The sequence below is a fragment of the Lissotriton helveticus genome, chromosome 9, assembly GCF_964261635.1.
Source record: "Lissotriton helveticus chromosome 9, aLisHel1.1, whole genome shotgun sequence".
NCBI classification, from domain to species: domain Eukaryota; kingdom Metazoa; phylum Chordata; class Amphibia; order Caudata; family Salamandridae; genus Lissotriton; species Lissotriton helveticus.
Window position 1 is genome coordinate 963,139,550 of NC_136070.1, and position 23,235 is coordinate 963,162,784.

Consider the following 23,235-nt stretch of genomic DNA (forward strand, 5'->3'; position numbering starts at 1 on the left):
TTGGCAAAGTCAATAGGCTTCCCCTATGCAAGAACTATTGGCTTTGCCAATATACTTTGGGCATATTGAACACCATCTTGGATGATGTTCAGCATGGCTAAATGTTAGTGGGGTAAATTATAGTGGTATGGAGTGTTGTAAAGTGTCGTAGAGTGGAGTGTTATGGAGTGGCGTGGAATGGTGTAGAGTAGTGTATAGTTGAGTAGCGTGGAGTGAAGTGGAGAGGAGTGCCCTGGAGTGTCATGGAGGGTGTAGAATGGAGTAGAGTGTCGTGGAATGGTGTAGAGCAGAAAGAAGTGGCATAGAAGGCATTGTGTAGAATGGAGTAGAGTGTTGAAAAGTAAAGTGATGTGCAGCGGAGTAGATTGTTACAGTGGGGAGTGGCATTGAGTGGAGTGGTGTTGGAGAGTGGAATGAAATAGAATGGAGTAACGTGTTTTAGATTTGCATGGCATAGAGTGAAGTGGCTTAGAGTGGCATAGAATAGAGTGGCATAGAGATGAGTGACATAGAGTGGAGTAATGGAGTAGAGTAGAGTAGTGTGTCCTAGAACAGAGTGGAGTAAAGTGGCATAGAGGGAGTTGCGCAGAGCAGCGTAGAATGGTGTTGTAGAGTAGCAAAGAGTGGAGAAGAGTGGTATAGAGTGGAGTAGAGGTTAAAGGAGTAGAGTGTCATAGAGGTGAGTATCATAGAGTGGAGTGTTGTATAGTGGCCTAGAGTGATGTGGCACAAAGTACAGTGGTGCAGAGTATATTGGCATAGTGTGCAGTGCCGTAGAATGCATTGAATTTGAGTAAAGTGGTATAGAGTGCATTGACGTAGAGTGCAATGACATAAAGTAGAGTAGAGTAGAGTGCAGTGACGTAGAATAGAGTGGTGCAGAGTAGATTGCAATGGCATAGAGTGCAGTAGTGTAGAGTAGATTGTTTCAGAGTAGAGTGAAGTCACGTAGAGTGGAGTAGTGCAGAGAGGAGTGGTGCAGGGTACAGTGCAGTTGAATGGACTAGTGGCATAAAGTGCATTGGCATAGAGTGCAGTGACAGAGAGTGTAGTGTTGCAGAGTAGAGTGGCACAGAGTGGAGTGGTGCAGAGTGGAGTGGCCTAGACTGGAGTGCAGTGGTGCATAGTAGAGTGGGGTAGGGTGCACTGGAGTAGAGTGGTACAGAGTGGAGTGGTGCAGAGTTGAGTGGTGCAGAGTAGCGTGGCATAGAGTACAGTGGTGCAGATTAGAATAGAGTGGCAAAGCATTCAGTGGTGTACAGGGCAGTGGCATAGAGTGTTGCAGGGTACCGTGCACTAGCCTAGGGTAGTAGTGTATACAGCAGTGGCATAGAGTAGGGTGGTGTAGGGTAGAGTGGTGTAGAGTACAGTGGTGTAGAGTGAAGTAGTGAAGAGTGGAGTGGAGTAGAGTAGAGTGCACTGGCATACAGTAGATTGTTTCAGAGTAGAGTGAAGTGGTGTAGAGTAGAGTGGTGCAGGGTAGAGTGGAGGAGTGCATGGTGGAGTGCAGTGGCATTGAGTAGTGGCGTAGAGTGCATTGGTGTAGAGTGCAATGTTGCAGCGTAGAGTGGCATAGAGTGGAGTGGTGCAGAGTAGGGTGGAGTAGCCTAGGCTGGAGTGGTGTAGGGTGCAGTGGCGAAAGAGCAGTGGTGCATAGTAGAGTGGGATAGAGCGTACTGGCACAGAGTAGAGTGGTGCAGAGTAGAGAGGCATACAGTGAAGTTGTGTAGAGTGCAGTGGTGCACAGTAGATTAGAGTGGCATAGAGTGCATTGGTGTAGAGTACAGTAGAGTGGCATAGAGTAAAGTGGTACAGAGTAAAGTGTAGTGGCACAGAGTAGGGTGCTATAGAGTAGAGTGGCGTAGAGTAGAGTGGCATCGAGTGCATTGGTGTAGAGTGCAGTGGTATTTGGTGGTGCAGAGTAAAGTGATGTAGAGTGCAATCGCGTACAGTAGAATGGTGTCCAGTGAGTCCAGTGGCGTAGAGTGCGTTGGTTTTTAATAAAAGTGGTGCAGAGTGCATTGGCTTTGATTCCAGTGGTATGGAATACAGCAGCATAGAATAGATTGTTCTGAAGTGGAGTGTCACAGGGTAGATTGCAGTGGCATAGAGTAGAATGGCACAGAGTGAAATATAGTGGTGTAAAGTGCAGTGGGGTAGAATACATTGTTTCAGAGTAGAGTGCAGTGGCGCAAAATGCAGAGGGATAGAGTGCAGTGTCATAGAGTGCAGTGTCTTACAATGCAGTGGGCAGAGTCGATTAGAGTGGCTTAGAGTGGAGCGATGTAAAGTGGTGTAGAGTGTAGAGGCGTTCAGTGCAGTAGAGTGGCATAGAGTAGAGTAGTGCAGAGTACAGTGCAGTGGCATAGAGTGCTGTGTTGCAGAGTCCAGTGGTAGAGAGGACAGTGTTACAGAGCAGAGTGGCAACGTGTGAAGTGGCGGAGAGTGGAGTGGTGCTGAGTAGAGTGGATTGGGGCAGGGTAGAGTGCAGTGGCATAAAGTGGGTTGGCGTTAGAGTGTAGTGACGTAGTGTAGTGGTGTAGAGAGGATGCGCATAGAGTGATATAGAGTGAAGTGGTACAGAGTAGAGTGCATTGACATAGAGTGCAGTTGCTTAGAGGTTAGTGCAGAGCGTACAGTGGTGCACAGTAGAGTGGCGTACAGTGCATTGGCATGGAGTACAGTTGCATAGAGTGGTGCAGATTAGATTGGCATAGAGAGCAGTGGCGTAGTGTACAGTGGTGCAGAGTAGAATAGAGTGGTGTAGAGTTCAATGGAACAGAGTGCAGTGAGTATAGTGTTGCAGAGTAGAGTATAGTGGCATAGAGTGCAGTGGTGCAGAACAGATCGAGTATAGTGGTGTAGAGGGCATTGGTTTGAGTAAAGTGGCGTAGAGTGCATTGATGCATAGTAGAGTGCATTGGCACTGAGTGTTGTGGTGCTGAGTGGAGTCGCACCAAGTTCAGTGGCACCAGGTGGAATGGTGCTGAATACAATTGCGTAGAGTGGATTATTTCAGAGTAGAGTGGAGTAGTGCATGATAGAGTACAATAGCATAGAGTAGAGTGGTGTAGAGTAGAGTGGGGTAGAGTAGAGTGGCAGAGTGTAGTGGCACATAGTGGAGTGGTGTACAGTGCAGTGACAAAGAATGCAGGGGTGCATGATAGAGTAATGTACGGCACAGGGCATTGGCGTAGAGTGGTGTAGAGAGGTGTGTAGTGAAGTGTGGAAGGGAGGAGTGGTGCAGAGTAGAGTGCAGTGACGAAGTGTGGAGTGGTTTGGATTGGAGTACAGTGGTGTAGTGTGGAGTGATGCAGAGTAGAGTGCAGTGATGCAGAGTAGAGTGCACTGGCACTGAGTGCAGTGGTGCTGAGTGGAGAAGCACCGAGTTCAGTGGCACCAGGTGGAATGGTGCTGAATACAATTGCGTAGAGTGGATTGTTTCAGAGTAGAGTGGAGTAGTGCATGATAGAGTACAGTAGCATAGAGTAGAGTGGCGTAGATTAGAGTGGGGTAGAGTAGAGTGACATAGGGCCCGATTCACAGAGCTAACTTAAGACAAAATCCTAAATGTACTACTTTTGGTATTCACAGAATGCAAGTACTACTTTTGGTATTCAAAGAATGCACTTACTACTTTTGGTATACACAGAATGGATTTATGACTACTAACTTTACTTCCGCACTCGGGCCGGAAGGCGGAGCTTCCGGCTTGGAGGCGGAGCTTGCGGCCCGGAGGCGGAGCTTCCAGCCCAGAGGTGGAGATTTCAGCCATGGCTAAATCCCCACCTCTGAGCTGCAAGCTCCGCCTCCGGGCCGGAAGCTCTGCCTCTGGGCCGCAAGCTCCGCCTCCAAGCTGGAAGCTCCGCCTCCAAGTCGGAAGCTCTGCCTCCAGGCCAGATGCCCCGCCTCCAGGCCAGAAGCTCCGCCCCGTGCCGGAATTTCCACCCGAGTGCAGACGTAAAGTTAGTAGTCGTAAATCCATTCTGTGAATACCAAAAGTAGTAAGTGCATTCTGTGAATACCAAAAGTAGTAAGTTTAGGATTTTGTCTTAAGTTAATTCTGTGAATCGGGCCCATAGAGTGTAGTGGCACAGAGTGGAATGGTGTACAGTGCACTGACAAAGAGTGCAGGGGTGCATGATAGAGTAATGTACGGTACAGGGCATTAGCATAGAGTAGAGTGGTGTAAAGAGGTGTGTAGTGAAGTGTGGTAGGGTGGGGTGTGCCGAGTAGAGTGCAGTGACGCAGTGTGGAGTCATTTGGAGTGGAGTAGAGTGGTGTAGTGTGGAGTGGTGCAGAGTAGACTACAGCGGTGTGGAGTGGTGCAGGGTAGAGTGAAGTGGGGTAAAGTGAAGTATGCATGGCGTGCTAGCCTATTGCCATTACAGTAAACACATCTCTAATTGAAATTACCAATTATATCCGCACAGACATATATACAGATAAAAAATATACAGCGCACAAATGATGTGTTGAAATATCATCATAGAGTGTATTGATTTGTGTTAATTGTGTTAAAATATTTGTTTCTACCACACTTCAGAATTTCCAAAAATTTGCTTTGTTTGTGCTTTTCTAATTCTGATATTCTGAAATATCTGATTAGTTAATTTACAGACATTTAAATGTTATGTGCTAGAAGAAAAAATAACATTGTACAGCCTTCCTCAAGCAGACCCCCTGTAGTCAGCATGTTTGTCACACAAATCCGCTCTCTTTGAAGTCAGAGAAAGAAAAGTAAACACCAAGTTCACTGGAAGACAAAGCCTGACATTTTACTTCTGTCATTGAAAGCTCAGCAAATGTGACAAGATAAGAATATGATTTAAAGTCCTGTTTAGAGAAATCTAGTACTAGTGGACGAATACAGTAAATAGGGTTTGGGCAATGGAAGGGACAAACTCAAGCTAGACACCCTAAAACAAAGAGAGCCAGCAGATAGAAAACAAGCAACTGTTAGTTACAATTCACAAAGCCAATAGTAAGCAATGGACAGAATGCATTCCCAGAGAAGCTAACTGAACATCTCCAAGATGTTGTTAGCAAACCAGACAGCTGCAGATGCCTGGTATGCTTTGACCTAAAAAAGTAAGTGAGAGAGAGAGAGAATTTCTAAGACAGGCTGGTAGGATCTGATGAAGTCTGGGGAAGGCAGATGGTTCCAGTCTGTGATTTGAGTGTGTCTGAGAACCAAATGAGGGGGGTCTAACATTTTGGTCTTTGATGGGGTGTTTGGTCTTTGCTGAGGGTGTTTGGGTCAATCATGGGTACATTAGGGTAGGTTTATGGTATCAGAGAGCTGATCATACGTTCTAAATGCTAGTGAAGGGTTTTTGATGATGAACTGGGTGTGTCTCAGAACCAAATGAGATGGTCTGATATTTTGGTCTTTGTTGAGTGTATTTGAGTACCTGCTCTGGGTACCTGAGGGCCAATTAGAGTCTATTAGCATTGGTTAAGGGTGCCAAAGAGTGGGTCAAATGGTATAAGACCAGCTGAGTGTTTTTGATGTTGAATTGAGGGCATCACATAGTAGATTAGTTGGTCTCCTACACCACTGAGAGAACCTGAGGGTTAGGCGATTGTTCTGCGAACCAGCAAATCTGCCTAAACACATGTTTTGTGTGCCAGGTACTTCTTGGTGTATGGGATTGTGGGTTGAGGTGCCTGGTGCCTGGGTGGTCACCGGGGGTTGATTGGCGATTTAGGAAAGGGTCTGACAGCTTACTGAAGTTGAATTGAGGGGAGTTGAGGCCCGGCTCAGGAGGCGTTGAGGGCTGATGATGTTTCCTGAGAACCAACTGGTTGTGACCAAGAACTTACAGCATATGTTCCCAGCTGGCCTGCTGAGGGGCTAGGGCCTGCTGAGAACTGATTAAAGGTGTCTGTGTGGAATCACTGACAGAATATCGACGTCGAAAATATCGACATCAAAAATGTCCGCAGTGGAATATCGGCATAAAAAATATCAAAGTCCTATCTACATTACGGTAAGTACAAAAATATCGGGGGGAAAAATCGTTTTAAAAAATATTGTTGTAAAAAATATTGTTTTTTTAATGTTTAAAAATAATATAAAATTAAATAAATAATACATATATTTAAAATAAACATACTTAAAAATATATTTAAAAGTGTAAGTAATACATATAATGTAAAAATATATATATATATATGCATATAAAATATAATATACATATACTTACTTGATAATATTTACAATTAATTACACCAATAACTTATAAATTGTTAAAAAAAATGTAATAAATTATAAATACAGCCAGGTTTTGAGAGAGTGTCTAAAACTCAAAATGTTACCGCTCAGTTTCAATTGAAGAGGAAGAGAGTTCCAGAAGGATGCTGCAAGATGGTCAAAGCAGCAACCGCCTAGACGCTTTCTCTTATAAGAAGGGACACTCAGTAGGGATTTGTGAGCGGAACGAAGATTGTGAGTGGGATCATATCTAATGAACAGATCTCTAACAAACCTAGGGCCAACGTCATGTAGGGATTTAAATAAGATGCACCCTGTTTTAAAAGCGACTCGCTGCTCAACAGGCAGCCAGTGTAGCTGTTTCAACCCTGATCTGATAGACTGCCTTTTAGAAAGCTTCAGGATAAGTCTGGCAGCCTGATTTTGGACCAGCTGTAGGCGTTTTAGTTCTCCAATTTGGAGCCCGAGATAAATGCAATTAGAAAAATCTAGTCGCGACAGGACCAAGGCAATGATGATCTGGGTAAGGGCATCCGAAGAAAAGAAACAAGCAATTTTCTTGATTTTCTTTAGTTGAAAAAAACTGGATGACACCACCGCGCCTACCTGTTTTTTCAGGGACAGATCCTCACTGATATGTACTCCCAAACTTTTTACTGAGGATGACTTAGAGGGGGGCGCCCCCAAGCTGGATGGCCAGAAGCCTGGATTCCAGCTAAGTACACTCTGGCCAGGCAAGACCAATTCGGTCTTGCCGGGGTTAAGTTTTAAATGATTGCAACTCATCCAGCCCTGGATGTGAGACATGGTGTTTTGAAATACCTCCACTGAGTCCTCGGTGTTCAACGGAAAGATGAGTTGCAGATCATCTGCATAATTGAAGATGCTAACTTTCGCTTTTCTTAAGGAGTACAGAAGGGGGCGTAAATATAGGTTAAAAAGTAAAGGTGATAATGATGAGCCCTGGGGAACTCCGCAAGTAGTGGAGATGGTGGGAGCTGTAAAGGTATCCAATCTTACAGCTTGAGTGCGGCCAGAGATGAATGAACGAATCCAGCTCAATGCGAGACCCCTAAGACCAGCTTGCTCGACACGGTTGACCAAGATGGAATAGTCAACCGTGTCGAACGCGGCCGAGAGGTCCAAGAGCACCAGGGCCTGGTGGATCCCGTTATCCGCATTCCGCCTCAGGGTATTTTGTACCGCAAGGATAACTGCCTCAGTCGAATGACATGGGCGAAAGCCAGCTTGGTTAGGCTCGAGGTATTCACTTTCTTCAATAAATTTAGACAGATTGTCGCAGATATGAGCCTCCAAAAGTTTAGCACAGTACGGCAGCAGTGATATAGGCCTATAGTTGAGCGGGTCAAGCGGGTTTGCTCCGGCCTTCTTGATGAGGGGAATAAGTAGAGCCTTTTTAAGGTTGTTGGGGACTTTTCCCTGTGAGAGAGAACCATTCAGCATAGAGAGCATGCTCTCAGGAATAGCAGTTCCCACCTCTCTGAAAATGTGTGGAGGGCAGGTGTCATCGGGTGATCCCGATTTCACCCTAGTGAGCAGCCTGGGTAAAGTGTCACCATCAATGAGGGGAAAAAATTCCAAGGTCGAGGAATTATAATACACATCAGCAAAAAGGGGGGAGGACAGAGTAGTAGAGATACTTTGTTTTATAGTACAGATTTTTTCCAAGAAAAAGGAATTCAGTGAGTTACAAAGGTCCTGAGTGGGAGCCACAGAATGAGTAGTTCTGTCACTACCACTGAGGCCTTCCACGATGTTAAACAATTCCTTTGATTTATTGCGGGAGTTCAGATTTTTTTCCGAAAAGTAATCTGTTTTGTGTTTTTTGACAAGTTTCAGATAGTCCTTTCGGGCCCTGCAATAATTAGCTTTGTGTTGTGCCGAATAATCCGTTCGCCACTTCCGCTCCTTTTGACGGACTTCAAGTTTTAGAACCTTCAGGTGAGGTGTAAACCACCTGTGGGCGTCATTGGGGCGGGAGCGGGGAATATTAGTACAAGGGGCATGGACGTCGGCTGCTTGGCGTAGCCAGTTGGAAAAGGCTTCTTCAATCCCATCAATGTCCTGATCCGATGAGGGGAGGGATGAGGTCAGAGTGTCAATAAAAGCTGAAGTGTCTACATTCTTCCAAATTCTGACTTTCCCACCCTTCTGAAAAGGTTGCTTTCTACTTTTCGTAATGATGACAGTGAAATGTATCAAAAAATGGTCTGTCCAAATACAAGGAGTAATGAAGCTAATAAACAAGGGGATATTCTGTGACCATATTTGATCAAGGCTGTGCCCTTTTTCGTGGGTGGGTGAGTGAATCTGTTGGGTCAAGTTCAGGTCTAGTAAAGTCTCTTTCAACGCAGCTGCCTGAGTGTCCAGCGTAGTAGAGTTCAGCCAAAGATTAAAGTCACTCAACAACACAATTTTTTTATAGTTGATGATTAAAGGGGCTAGATGTTCTGCCAGAGATGCCGCGAATGTAGGCATACTTTGAGGGGGGCGATAAATAAGGATCATTAATAGTGATCCGCTGTCAGTATCCATTTTGAAGATCATATTGTCTGATCCTCTAAGGTCCAGAGAAGGTAAAAGAGAAAATGTGTGGGTGTTGCGAATAATAGCTGCTACACCTCCACCACGTTTGTCATCAGGTCTGTTAACATTTAAAATATAATAATTAGAAGGAATAGCTGCTAAAATAAAAGGTAGAGAATCTGCGTTAAGCCAGGTCTCTGTAAGGAGTAGAAACCTTAGCATTGGTTAAGGGTGCCAAAGAGTGGGTCAAATGGTCTAAGACCAGCTGAGTGTTTTTGAAGTTGAATTGAGGGCATCACATAGTAGATTAGTAGGTCTCTTACACCACTGAGAGAACCTGAGGGTTAGGCGATTGTTCTGCGAACCAGAAAATCTGCCTAAACACATGTTTTGTTTGCCAGGTACTTCTTGGTGTATGGGATTGTGGGTTGAGGTGCCTGGTGCCTGGTGGTCACCGGGGGTTGATTGGCGATTTAGGAAAGGGTCTGACAGCTTACTGAAGTTGAATTGAGGGGAGTTGAGGCCCGGCTCAGGAGGCGTTGAGGGCTGATGATGTTTCCTGAGAACCAACTGGTTGTGACCAAGAACTTACAGCATATGTTCCCAGCTGGCCTGCTGAGGGGCTAGGGCCTGCTGAGAACTGATTAAAGGTGTCTGTGTGGAATCACTGACAGAATATCGACGTCGAAAATATCGACATCAAAAATGTCCGCGGTGGAATATCGACATAAAAAATATCAAAGTCCTATCTACATTATGGTAAGTACAAAAATATCAGAAAAAAATATCGTTTTAAAAAATATTGTTGTAAAAAATATTGTTTTTTTAATGTTTAAAAATAATATAAAATTAAATAAATAATACATATATTTAAAATAAACATACTTAAATATATATTTAAAAGTATAAGTAATACATATAATGTAAAAATATATATATATACATATAAAATATAATATACATATACTTACTTGATAATATTTACAATTAATTACACCAATAACTTATAAATTGTAATAAATTATAAATACATACATACACATACAACAATAATATCAATAAAAATATAAAAACTATATATAACAAATTAAATAAATTAGACACCACATTAACTAAAACAATAAATATGTGGATAGTGTAGGCATAAAAATTACTATTCGAACTCCAGAGGATACAACAGTAGGGAAAGTGTTGGATAGCGTAGGGGTTAAAATTACTATTCCAACTCCAGAGGGTGCAACAGTAGGGAAAGTGTTGGATAGCGTAGGGGTTAAAATTACTATTCCAACTCCAGAGGGTGCAACAGTAGGGAAAGTGTTGGATAGCGTAGGGGTTAAAATTACTATTCCAACTCCAGAGGGTTGGGAAAGTGTTGGATAGAAGAGGAGTCAAAACAACTTACTAATAATTAAAAGAATAATTTTTCTTTAAAAAATTACAATTTAATTATTAAACTACAACAAATTAATTAACAATACCAATAAATAATTGTTTAAAAATAAATACCAATAAATAATTAATTAACAATTGAAATAAATACAATTAAATAATAATTTTAAAAACTTTCTTAACAAATTATTTAAAAAAATTAAAAATTAAAAATGTCAATACCAAAAAACAATAATTATTCAAAAAACATTTAGCAATTAATAATTAATTAAGAATAAATTGTTGATAAATACCAATAAATTATTTAAAAATTAATTTTATTTACCAATTAAAAATTAATACACAATTCTTTATAAAACAATAATAATTAGTAAAAATGTATTACCAATTAATAATTGATTAACAATTTAATTATCAATACTCAACACTAAAAAAATATTTACTTAATTACAATTAAATTACTTACCACCCTATTACCCTGTAACCTCACAACACACTTCAATAATAAATGAATACACCTAATATAATTACCAATTAATCAATTAATAACAATTAATTACCAATTAAAAATTAATTAACATAAAAATATTTATCAATATCAATAAATTAAAATTACATATTTACCTAACTACAATTAAATTACTTCCCATCCTATTCCCCTATAAACCCACAACCCACTACAGAACTAAAACGCTAAATGTATTAAAAAATATTTAATAATTCCTAAAAAATATTTAATTAATTTACTATAATTAAATTACTTCCCACCCTATTCCCCTATAAACCCACAACCCGCTACGGTACTAAAACGCATAATTTACTTAAATAAATTACTACTAACTTCAAAAATGTAATGCATTTATTTGAAAACTAGTACAATAATTAACAAAAATGATAAAAAATAAACATATAAAATACATAACACTAATATTAATATTGATATTAGTAACATTTATATTTTTGCTAGCGATATTACTAACTTTGATATTAATAAAAACGATATTTCTTACCTTCAGGTCGATATTCTGGTCATCGATATTCTTGATTTCGATATTCTGTCCCTCCGAAATTTTGGACTCAATATTATTGCCTGTCGAAACAGAAAACTCGATATTTAGACTGTTTACCATCTGTGTGCTGGCCCAGTGCCCCTAAAATCTGGGTGGGGGGTCTCTGGGTCAGCTGGGGATCTCTGATGGGATAATGGTCTTTGTTGGTGAGTAGAAGGTGCCTGTGTGCAGAGTGCTGGCTGAGGGTGTCTTAGCTACATATAAGCAGGAACGAGGGCAAGTGGTGGCTGTCTGAAGGTCTGCTAATTGTCTACAGCAGCTGGCTGATTGTCAGCTGTCCTGGGGTTGGCTTAATGTTTATTGGACGATACCTGCAACACATCATAGTCAGTGACTAGATCATAGGAGACTTGTTGCACATCACTGATAAAGACTGTCATATAAAGCTACCCATGGAACATGCTTGTTGAACATCACTGATAAAGACCTATATAATGATGCCTATTGCACATTTTAGACGTAAATTGATACATTGGAAGGTCGTGGGGCAAAGCAGAGACACTAACTAGCCTTTGGTTGTCATCTGTGGCACATAATAGGTAATGAATCGCATACGGTAAACACCAGTGGAATTTGGGGAGTTGACTATCATATGGAGTACCTGCAGCGTAAGCTGCCATATGATGAGTTGACTTGCATAATAAGGTGCCAGTGATTGGCATATGGCAGGGTACCCGAGCACATGATGACTATCACTGTCAAAATGAACTCAGCTATCTGCTTATGGGAATAACATAAATGTATGTCAGAAAATAGAAAGCTGATGCTCAGTGAAGAAAGAGTTTATCTACAAGCTAGATATCTGGGAATAAAAATAATGGGGCATATTAGCAACAACCACGTTAAAATTATCGCCGTTTTAGCTGCAGGAAACTGCAGCTAAAACGTCAATAATGGGCTTGCTAATATGTATTATAGAATTCCAATAGAAGCCCAGATTGGCTGTGCAGGACATGTAACCTGGGATTCTACTGGAATTCTATAACGCATATTAGCAAGCCCATTATCGCCGTTTTAGCGGCAGTTTCCTGCCGCTAAAACGGCGATAATTTTAACGAGGTTCTTGCTAATATGCGCCCTGTGTCGGTTAAAAATTAACGCTACTGTTTTTTTTTTGGGGGGGGGGTCAATAAGAGTATTTCCATAAACTTTTTAGAAAAGGTTTTTGGTATACTTATAGATAATATTATAAAATCATGTTTCTTGTTCCACGACAATGTTCTTACTGCTTTGGAACTTATGTCTCAACTTATATGGAGGCATTTCATGAGCTATATTGAAAGATATGTATTACCTGTTGATAGATATATATATATATATATATGCTTTCTGAGAGCCAGTCCTAAGATCTGTGTAACCTGCCTTTGCTGATTGGCCTTCAAAAATAGGTCAAACCTCTGAAATAGCTCTGTTGTTTAAGGTCTGAGATGTTGTGGTCTCTGCAACGTCATTACCTTCTCTTCCCTCTTTATCATTCTAGTCATTATTTATTTGCTCCTTTTTTACGATTTACGTGTAAACGTGTGGAGATACCAGGTGGCAGATTAACCGTTTCCGAATGGTATCTCCACCTATGTTTACTCCTATTTTGAGTTAAATCCCTTTCAATAGGGAATAACTGCGTGAGCACAAATGTACTATGTGACACTCTCTACTATGTTCTCTTGTGCATGGGGTTTAACACACACATTTACCATCTGCTCTGAGCAAGTTGTAAAGGGATGGGCAGGATTCTGTCTGGGGTATGGGTGGAGGTAGGTGAGTGGGAAGAGTAGGTTAGGGAAGGGAAGATTACTTCTGGCAGGGTGGAGCATTGAATGCTCTACCTTTGCCAGGGAAAAAAAGGTCAGGTGGAGCAGGGCACAAGGCTTCGATGCTGGAATTACCGGCCAGTAAAATAAGTTCTGGTGATTCCATCTGTACCCTGGAACAATAGGTGCAGGAACGCCAGTCCAGTCATGGTCTGACAAAGAGGGATATTGCATGGGAGTGTCCCTCTACAAGACTCGCAATCAATGCCTAGATAAATAGCCACCTTTCTGTTGGTCATCCGGCATATTAAACTCAAATAAGCCCCTCCAGTTAAGTTTCTGTATATTTTCAACTGCCTATTGTTTCCATTTGGGTTTTTACCTATTCCAGCTGACTACTGAAGTGCCTATAATGGTAGGTGTGTACTTCCTAGTGCCACACTGCGGTTTTATCAGATGAACGGCATTCGGGTCCACCTGTTGCGAGATTGGTTGTTGATCATTTTGGTTGTCTCCCTCCTCCTAGAAGGTAGCATTGATAAATCTGGGTACGTAGTATACAGGGCCGGACTGGGGGGGTTGGAGGTGCCGCCGAGCTCTTTGCCGGGCTGGTTTTTGGCCAATTTTGGTACTGGGCCGATTTGCAGCTATGCGGCAAAAACGGCCCTGTAACAAAAGCGGCCCCCAGAGGCCCAAAACTGGCGCCCACCTGTGCGGCGCACCGGGGGATTGCCCGGTGCCCGCTATGGCCAGTCTGGCCCTGGTAGTATATAAGGTGCATTTGAGTGCAATGAGCATTTGCCCCAGCTTTTTGGACCCCCCCACCCCATCTACCACCCCGGCACTTTGGTTTCACAGAAGGGATAGCAGATGCTTGTGCAGCCTATTCTGTAATGTCCATCGTGTATCCACACATTTTGCCCCTGAATGATAATAAGGGCCCTGCCCATATTTTCATGGGAATGTGGACTCATGCAAATATGGGAATCATTTGCCTTTGCTCCGGTTTAATATTACAGACTCAGATGCAGAGTTGCTGTCAGGTGGTGCACAGTGAGTGTGACATTGGGGGTATGGTGGCAGCTGCTACTTAATAAGGGTGGTGCGGCGAGGGGGATAAAAAAATCTCTTACCTGCAGGCCGGTTGCTGCTTCTTGGTCCTCTTCAGTCATCGACTCAGGGTCTTAGAAGCAGGAAGCACACAGGCTCCCCTAGCCAATCACGGTGCTGCTGTCACCACCATGAGAATAGCGTTGAGATTGGTCTGAGCACCGTCGTTCGCCGCTCAGACCGGGTGTGGGAGCCAGTGCATGTTCTCCCAGGCTGTGCAATACAGCCCAAGACTGCCGGCCAAACCGTCATGCGCACTTAGAGAGCATCCACCACTCCTCCCCCTGCTCTGGCCAGCCCAGCTCCACCCTGCACCTAAGCCAGTATGGAAAATTAAAATGATAATAACATTGCGTTATTATCATTTTATTTTTCCTTTTTTAACTGCTCACAAAGAAGTGGACAAAAATATTTACAACAAGGGGTGGTGAGGGACAGAGTCTCTGAATTAAGCAGAATACTCTCACCCAGTCAAGAGATCAGGGCTAGATCCAACACCGTTTTTTAGCTCATTGCACCATCCCAGTTTCAGAACCTGGCTGTATGCAAATTAGTCTGTCCCTGGCCCAGTGCATCATGGGAACAGGGCAGACCAGACTACAAAAGCCAATTCTTACACTGGGAAGGAAACAAGCTTCCGGGGACCGGTTTCTGGCATTACAGCCGTCTTCGGCCCGGCTTGCTTGAATCCTGATGGTGCAATGAGCAAGGGACTCATGTCTGAGTATACCCTTCCACGCTTAGGGTGGACAAAAATATTTACAACAAGGGGTGGTGAGGGACAGAGTCTCTGAATTAAGCAGAATACTCTCACCCAGTCAAGAGATCAGGGCTAGATCCAACACCGTTTTTTAGCTCATTGCACCATCCCAGTTTCAGAACCTGGCTGTATGCAAATTAGTCTGTCCCTGGCCCAGTGCATCATGGGAACAGGGCAGACCAGACTACAAAAGCCAATTCTTACACTGGGAAGGAAACAAGCTTCCGGGGACCGGTTTCTGGCATTACAGCCGTCTTCGGCCCGGCTTGCTTGAATCCTGATGGTGCAATGAGCAAGGGACTCATGTCTGAGTATACCCTTCCACGCTTAGGGTGGACAAAAATATTTACAACAAGGGGTGGTGAGGGACAGAGTCTCTGAATTAAGCAGAATACTCTCACCCAGTCAAGAGATCAGGGCTAGATCCAACACCGTTTTTTAGCTCATTGCACCATCCCAGTTTCAGAACCTTGCTGTATGCAAATTAGTCTGTCCCTGGCCCAGTGCATCATGGGAACAGGGCAGACCAGACTACAAAAGCCAATTCTTACACTGGGAAGGAAACAAGCTTCCGGGGACCGGTTTCTGGCAATACAGCCGTCTTCGGCCCGGCTTGCTTGAATCCTGATGGTGCAATGAGCAAGGGACTCATGTCTGAGTATACCCTTCCACGCTTAGGGTGGACAAAAATATTTACAACAAGGGGTGGTGAGGGACAGAGTCTCTGAATTAAGCAGAATACTCTCACCCAGTCAAGAGATCAGGGCTAGATCCAACACCGTTTTTTAGCTCATTGCACCATCCCAGTTTCAGAACCTGGCTGTATGCAAATTAGTCTGTCCCTGGCCCAGTGCATCATGGGAACAGGGCAGACCAGACTACAAAAGCCAATTCTTACACTGGGAAGGAAACAAGCTTCCGGGGACCGGTTTCTGGCATTACAGCCGTCTTCGGCCCGGCTTGCTTGAATCCTGATGGTGCAATGAGCAAGGGACTCATGTCTGAGTATACAAAGAAGTGGGGCGACGCTCCTCTGCCTTAGCGGACAGGCCTCCGCTGAGAGGGTGAATCTTAGGAGGGGAACAAGGGGGTGCCTCATAGAACCCTAGGCATTTCCTGTAGGTGGGCTCAATCACTCAGTATACCTGTCTGCAGGGAGATCCATGCTACCCCCCTTTAAATGTAAGACCAGGACTGCCGCCTCGGTGAAAATACCACCAGCAGCTTCAAACATCCGGTCCGTCTTTCACTAATGCGCTATTCCCAGAGCAGGCACAACTTCGCAAGCAGTCGCTGTAAAAGGACGCAATGACCCAGTCTGAAACGGCGCACCCTATTAAAGGTGTGCAGCGGCACAGAGCGGGACTGGGCGCCCAATAGTAAGAAGGCTGCTGCATTTAAGACTTTTTTAATATTACAGTTCGCAAACATTCATTTATATTGCTTCAAACCTTTTATTGCTCCTTTTTGACATTTTCAACTTGATGTTTCTGTCCTATATCTTCTCTGTTTTCTTTCCTAACCTTTTCAAATTGTGCATCTTACTGTACCATCCCAGTAATTAATTTGAAAGTCAATTTGTGGAAAGTGCTATAGGAAGTCCATGAATACATTCAAAATACACGAAGAGGATAGGATGGAGGAAAGAGGAACCACTCGTATCATAACTATTCGCCACTTCCAGGTGGGTGAAGCCATCTTTGCCAAACATTATGTGGAAATGGGAGGCCGGATTTTTTATCCACGTTCCAGTCCCCTAATTGGCAGACTAATGAAGAGTATTCACATGACCCTTTGACCGAAGGATGCTATCAGAGGAAACACAGGAGAGACTCATTCAGATCAGAGGAAATTACTGGTGGCTTCTGCTCCAGATGACATAATGATTAATCAAGGGAACAGCATAAACGATGTACTTCTGAACATGGTGGCCAGCCTGACCTACCCTAGCACAACCCCTTCCTTGTAGCTTCCGAGGCCAGAGATATTCATTCCTAGTAGTGGTAAATGATTTGTGTGGTGAATAGAATGGCAGGTGTTGCGTTTCTACACGTTTTAAAGAAAAGATTTTGTGGTTTCCAAAGTGAGTGATGCTTGGCTTGCCGGCCTCGCAAGAATGAAAGGCTAGGTTCGCCTTGCAGGGATTTTCACACATGCTGTTCTCATCAGATGTCATCGGGCATCAATTAATTTATCGGGGCAGTTTACAGAGAAGGCGTAGTTGAATCAATCAATCAGGAATATAGGTGTTTACATCGCATGAATTTACCACGCATGCGATTACAACGCATTCGTTACAACGATCGCGTTGTTACATTGCAGTACCATTACAATGCAAGTCGTTAAAACAACTTGCAGTAGGGGACGCACGCGGGATTTAGGATTAGTATTATTTACTATTCCAACCCCAGTGTGTGCAACAGTAGGGAAGGTGTTGGAATAGTAAATCATACTATTCCTTAGTTTAGAGCGCCCCCTACAGCAAGTCGTTGTAACAACTTGCATTGTAATGGTACTGCGATGTAACAACGGGGTGGTTGTATAGCTCAGCAGCTTCACCCGTGAGGGTCTTGACGCGCTGTGGGGTTCTGCTAAGGGGTTCGGCTGATTTCCGTTCCTAGTGGTTAAACATCCATCTCTTGAGGACCTTCCTGAACTGTTGGAGTGACAGAGCTGCTCTGAGGTGTAGGGGGATGTGGTTGTTCCAGGTCTTAGATGCCATGTGGGTGAGGGAGTGGTCTTTGCTGTTTGCCCGACGGATGCACTGGGTAACTTCTAGAGAAGGATCAGGAACGGAGTTCCCTGGTAGGTTGGTGGAAGCTCATTTGTTTGTTGAGGTTCGGTTGGTTTCACTCCATACCTAACCTATGCAGCACAGGAAATTATGAGGAAATTGCCTAGATAATGGTTATTTAATCTGATATTGCATTGTAATAATAGGAGACTGTCAGGGCTTCTGTTGGAAGACAGAGGTATACTCCCAGCTTCAGGAAAGTTGAACTAGGCCTTATGTTGCGTTCCAGTGACCACGTGCGGGTGGATTTGTGGCCTAGCAACTTGGGATGATAATCTTGGAACATGAGGAAACAGAATGGAATCTCAGTCCCAACTCAACATCTAAGGATTTTGTTCCTAAAAACCAAAACAAAACAAATAACTAGTTTGGTTCTTGTAAAGCACTCAAATGCTCTTGGGTCAGGTTTGCACTATAAAAAATTGCAAAGAAATGTGTGGGTGAATTTATGGCCTAGTGCCTAGAGCTGATGTACTTGAAAATAGGAGTGTGTTAAATTTGAGTAGTTTGATTTTGCGTAGGAATGTAAAGTTATAGCAAATTTTATGGAATTGCATGTGTAGGAGAGTAGGATCCTTCTAGCATTGCTACCCCCTCCCTTTTTCCCTGCTGTCAGTGTGTTTTTGACCTAGTCTGCTTGGATCCTTCTAATCAGGACGCCAGCAACTAGGTTCTCTCCCCTAAATTGGTTCTGGTAAGTACTTTGGTCACACACAAAAGAAACTGGAATAACTGAAAAAAGAGGAAAGGAAGAAGATGGATCCTGTTGAGGGAAAGAAGGTCCTTTCTCATATCTCTTAGGTATCCAAACATATTGGATTAGATGCCTCACTCACTTTATCATCAACGCCTATCCACACCTTGGTAGGATGTTACCACCAGGGCAGACTCAACCAAAAATGGAATGGGAGGTCTTGGATTAAATCAAAGTGGATAAGCAGGGATCCAGAAGAAAGGTATAGAGTTTAGAAATACCTACAGGTATACCCAAAGGATTCCTTTATTCATAGGCTAACTGGGGTATGGGTATAAAAAAAATGTTTTTTAATATATTTTTATTGAATATAATGGTTCCATTACACCTCCTGTATTGGTGCCTTACTGTACTTTAGTACATCCACAATTGGCTACTGGTGTCCCCTTGTACGTCCCTAGTATATGGTACTGAGGTACCCAGGGCATAGGTACCCAGGATCTCCCATGAGCTGCAGCATGTATTGCGCCACCCATGGAAGACCACTTAAACTGTGACTACAGGCCTGACATTGCAGCCTGTGTGAGTTGGTGTTCGTACCTCTCACAACAGATATAAGTTTTGTTATATCTGATGTCACTGCACTTAAAACCTATTAGGCACTCCTATGGCAGGCTCTTTAGTCCTGAGGCCAGGGTGCTTGGTTACAAGTGTAAGGGTGCATGAGCAGGACACCCCTACAAACCCCAGAGTCAATTCTCGAGGCTTTCTAAGTGCCGTCAGACATTTTAACGATTATGGTGGGCATCAGTCATTACAAGATGTCATATTAATCATAGCCCATCACTAATAACAGTGCTGGAAGTATGATCGCATGTACTGGTGAGCTGCTTGAGGTCCTCTTGTGACTCCTGTGCCTCCGGCTTGTGGGTTCTCTCGAGGGTCTTCCTTTGCTTCAGTGGGTTCCCCTGTTTCCTTGGGGCTTGCTCTCACTCTCTTGCACTTGGTATATTCCTTGCACCTTGCTGGTCCAACGTTTGCTCCTCTTCGCTGTGCACACCAGTTTAGCTACCAATGCCTGTTGGTTATCCCGTCGGACATCAACCACTAGACATCGACTTCAGACGTGGGACAGCTTGTGCACATCTTCCTCAGCATCGCCTGGTCCACGTGGCTACAGCGACAAGGTCACCGTCAACTCTTCTGAACCTTTCGACATCGGTGGGCATTGTGCTTCCGTGCCTTCTGGTCACTTTGAGTGGCATAGACTCTGTTCCTTCTGCTTGCAGGTTCTTCACTTCAAAAATCCACCCTTGGATTCCACTGGACTCCTTCACAGTCTTCACCAGAGGCATCTTCTTCAAAGTGTCCCATTGTTGTCTAGGGCAATTTCCGATGTCACTTCACCCCTATGCACCCGGCTGCCCTGGTGCAGGTAACCTGGTTCCTGGGACATCCACAGGTGGGGTAGTTCTTCAATCTTCTGTCTTCCAAAGGGTTTCTTCGGGGTCCTCCGGGAAGGGTCCTTCTTCTTTTAAAACAGCAACCGCAACATCTCCATTGACTTCCATTGGGCACACAGCTGTTTCCACTCTGCACACAGCCTCCATTGGGCTCCTGGGTACATACCTTGGGTGGTTCCGTGTGTCCCCAGCTCTTCTGAGTCTCCTGGTCCAAGTCCCTACTTAGGTCGCAATTCGCATTCCACTTTTTTAGTATATGGTTTGGTCTCCTCCTTGAGACCACTGTATTTTGTGCTTACTTTCATTATTGCTATTGAAGTAGTGTTGTGTATTTGTGTTGCTATCTCCAAGTAGGAGATATATCACTGTGCCAGTGAGTGTTGTGTAATAACTAGACATCTTTTTATTTATACACTGTGTGGTTCCTTGTCCTTTAACCTACGCTACATTATTAAATTGGTAAAACAAGCTGCTTAACACTCCTTCAACTATGTCTGAAGTCTGCTCTCTATAGCTACCACTTTGAGAGCTTTCAAAGGATATCAAAGAACCACTAAAATTACCACAAAGGTAGCCTTGATTGTTGCAAGGTGCATCACTTAAATATGTGTGCACCATATACTAAGCCAGCCAACTGCACTCTGTGTGGCAGTATTGAGTGCAGTGGCAGTGACGTAGGAGGTTTGGTCTTGCCGTCGATATCCTGCGAAAACGAGCTCTGTCATCCACACGCAAGCTTGGCAAATCGGAATTCTGCCACCGTACTTTGAAGAGGACGCTGTTTCACCTCCTGCTCTTTGGGACTATATTTTGCGCCAGCCAAGTCCGCTCGAAATTAGTATCGGGTCGGCATTGTGGACATTTTCTATTCCAGAGAGTATTATTTTTCCAAATGCCTTTTAACACGTGACGTCAGAGGAGCGACCAATGCCCATTGCTGACAGCCTATCCAGACCCTTTCTCTGTTTTCATCTGGTGATCCTTCCCCCCAAATTTTCCTATGTTTAGGCCCTTTGGCCTTGGACCATATTCACTTCAAGGCTCCATTCTTTCGTCAGCAATTTTCATTTAATCATGCCGATTTCCTGTATAGAAACCTTACAGGACAGGTCTGCCACTGGATCCTCACCTTTTAGGAGCTGCTGTTTAAGAGAAGTATACATTTGGTGCACAGGATGTATCTGTAAAAATATTTCCCCCCCCCCTATTGACCCTCCCCACCTTATTGCTCTCTTTAGATCTTAAAGAAGTCATCCATGTCCTGATGAAGGTGATGGCTACTTGTTAGCCCAGCACCGCAACGCGCGTCGGCACCGTGCAAGACAGAAACCACTGGGCGACAAACCTCTGACAATACCATCTAGATGAACTATTGCCATCCATCTGCATCGGGTTTCTGCCTTTCATATATATTGTTGGCTTTTTGTATATAATCTGTTTTATTTGACATCTGTGAGAATGTGGAGTGTATGCATGGTAAGATTGGTGGAAGTATATGTGTATGTTTTTGTTTCATAGGATCGTTCTATTGTTTAGAGCTCTTTTGTGGGGATAGAGAGACTTAACCTGTTAAATTAATTTTGTCTATGAGTTCTAGCATATTTGCTGTATATATTTATTGTACATATTTCATGCACATTGTTTCTTTTTGATCCGTGATTTATTACTTGAAATTCAACAAAAAAATGTGCATTCATTCTAAATAAATATTTGTTGTATTGTATCCTTGTTTGTTTGTAATTCTGCTATGCATTTGGTTCGCCTTTGAACAAAGTGAATTACCTATTTTGTGTCTGTTAGAGACTTTATCACTCTCCTTTTGTATCCTGCGGCAGGTGACACCTTCCTCCCTTGTTCCCAAGGGTGGGCTTTGTTTCATTGGTCCTGCCCAGTCCCCATAGGGAAATGATCACATGTTGTAGGGCATGATATGTCAGGAAATGTCCTGCTGCTATGCCATAGGTGTCCATGATCTTCTGAAAGGGCTGTAGTGCGTCCTCCTGGAAAAGGTTCCCCATTCCTTCAATTTCTGCATCCTTCCAAAGTTCCATATTATGGTTTTGGGTCACCTCCCGGAGTGTCACCGATTGCCAGATGGGGATCAGTGGGAGTATGGGGGATGGGGACTGTTGTCATGTGCGTATTTTTCCTTTTTTTGTCCTCATTTGCCTTCTCACCTCCCAGCACTCAACGATACCACCCTTGGGCTGTTTAACCTCATATATTATATATAGTAGAGTCAATATATGTCATGTACGTATGTATGTCAGCAATGATGTGCTATCCTCATCTGATGCATCTGGTTTGGAGGGTGTATCCTGGGGCCTAAGTATGTGTGTATGTGTACCCCAACCAGGAGCCGTTGAATGTCCATTCTTTTTGTGCAGGTGGATGTCCGCAGCCAGTGCATCAGCCACTGCAGCTGAGCCGCTGCATAGTACAGCTCATAATTGGGGTGCCACAGTCTCCCTCATAAAGAGGTGACTTGAATATGGAAAGTGCCACCCATCACTTGTGCTAGCCCCATATCAGCTCTGACAGAGACTATGGAGGTCCCTGAAGAAGCACTTGGGGAGGGTAAGTGGTAGTGCTGCAAAGAAATACAGTAGCCGTCACAAGATCTGCATCTTGAAGATCTCCACTTGGCCTTGAGGGAATAATGGTAAGGACGATCAAAAGGGGAGGGACCAGCGTATTGAGTCCAGGGTCCTGAACATGTTACCCTCTATGAGGTCTTTATCCGAATAATAGATCTGTATACCCGAGTATTTGAACGTGTTATGGTGGCATTGCAGCCTAGACTGCAGCAAGGCCCTTCTATTGTGTTCAGGGACTGGGTAAAGGGGGAACTGACAGAACTTATACCAATTTACCTTGAGGCCGACATGGTTCCGAATTGATTCAGTGTCTCTATCAGAGCAGGGAGTTCACTATTGGCTTTGTGCATATAGATAAGGGCATCATCTGCACATACAGAGATTATGTTGCGTTCCCTGTGTGCCATGATTCCCCAGTGCTGCGCTCGCAAACACAGTCTACAGGCCAGTGGCTCAATGGCTAGGGCTAGTATCAGTGGGGAAAGAGGGCAGCCCTGCCTGGTGCCCCTTTGTATGTCAACACTGTAAGAGGTCAATTGTTATGTTTGACTCTTGCTGTCGGGCTCTTACAGAGGGCATGTATTCAGCTAAGGTATCCCGAACTGATGCCCATTTCCTCTAGTGTCACCAATAAATATTCCCATCCCAGCATATTCAATGCTTTTTCAATGTCAAACGATGCTGCCACTAGTTCACCTATATCACTCGAAGCGGCCTTCATCAGGTGAAGTAGCAGTCGGATGTTAAGGAAGGTGTGGCGTTTGGGTGTAAACCTGGTTTTTGTTTACTTACCTTCAATTATCCATACTCCGGTTTTTAGCACCCCCCACCCTACCCCTCCCC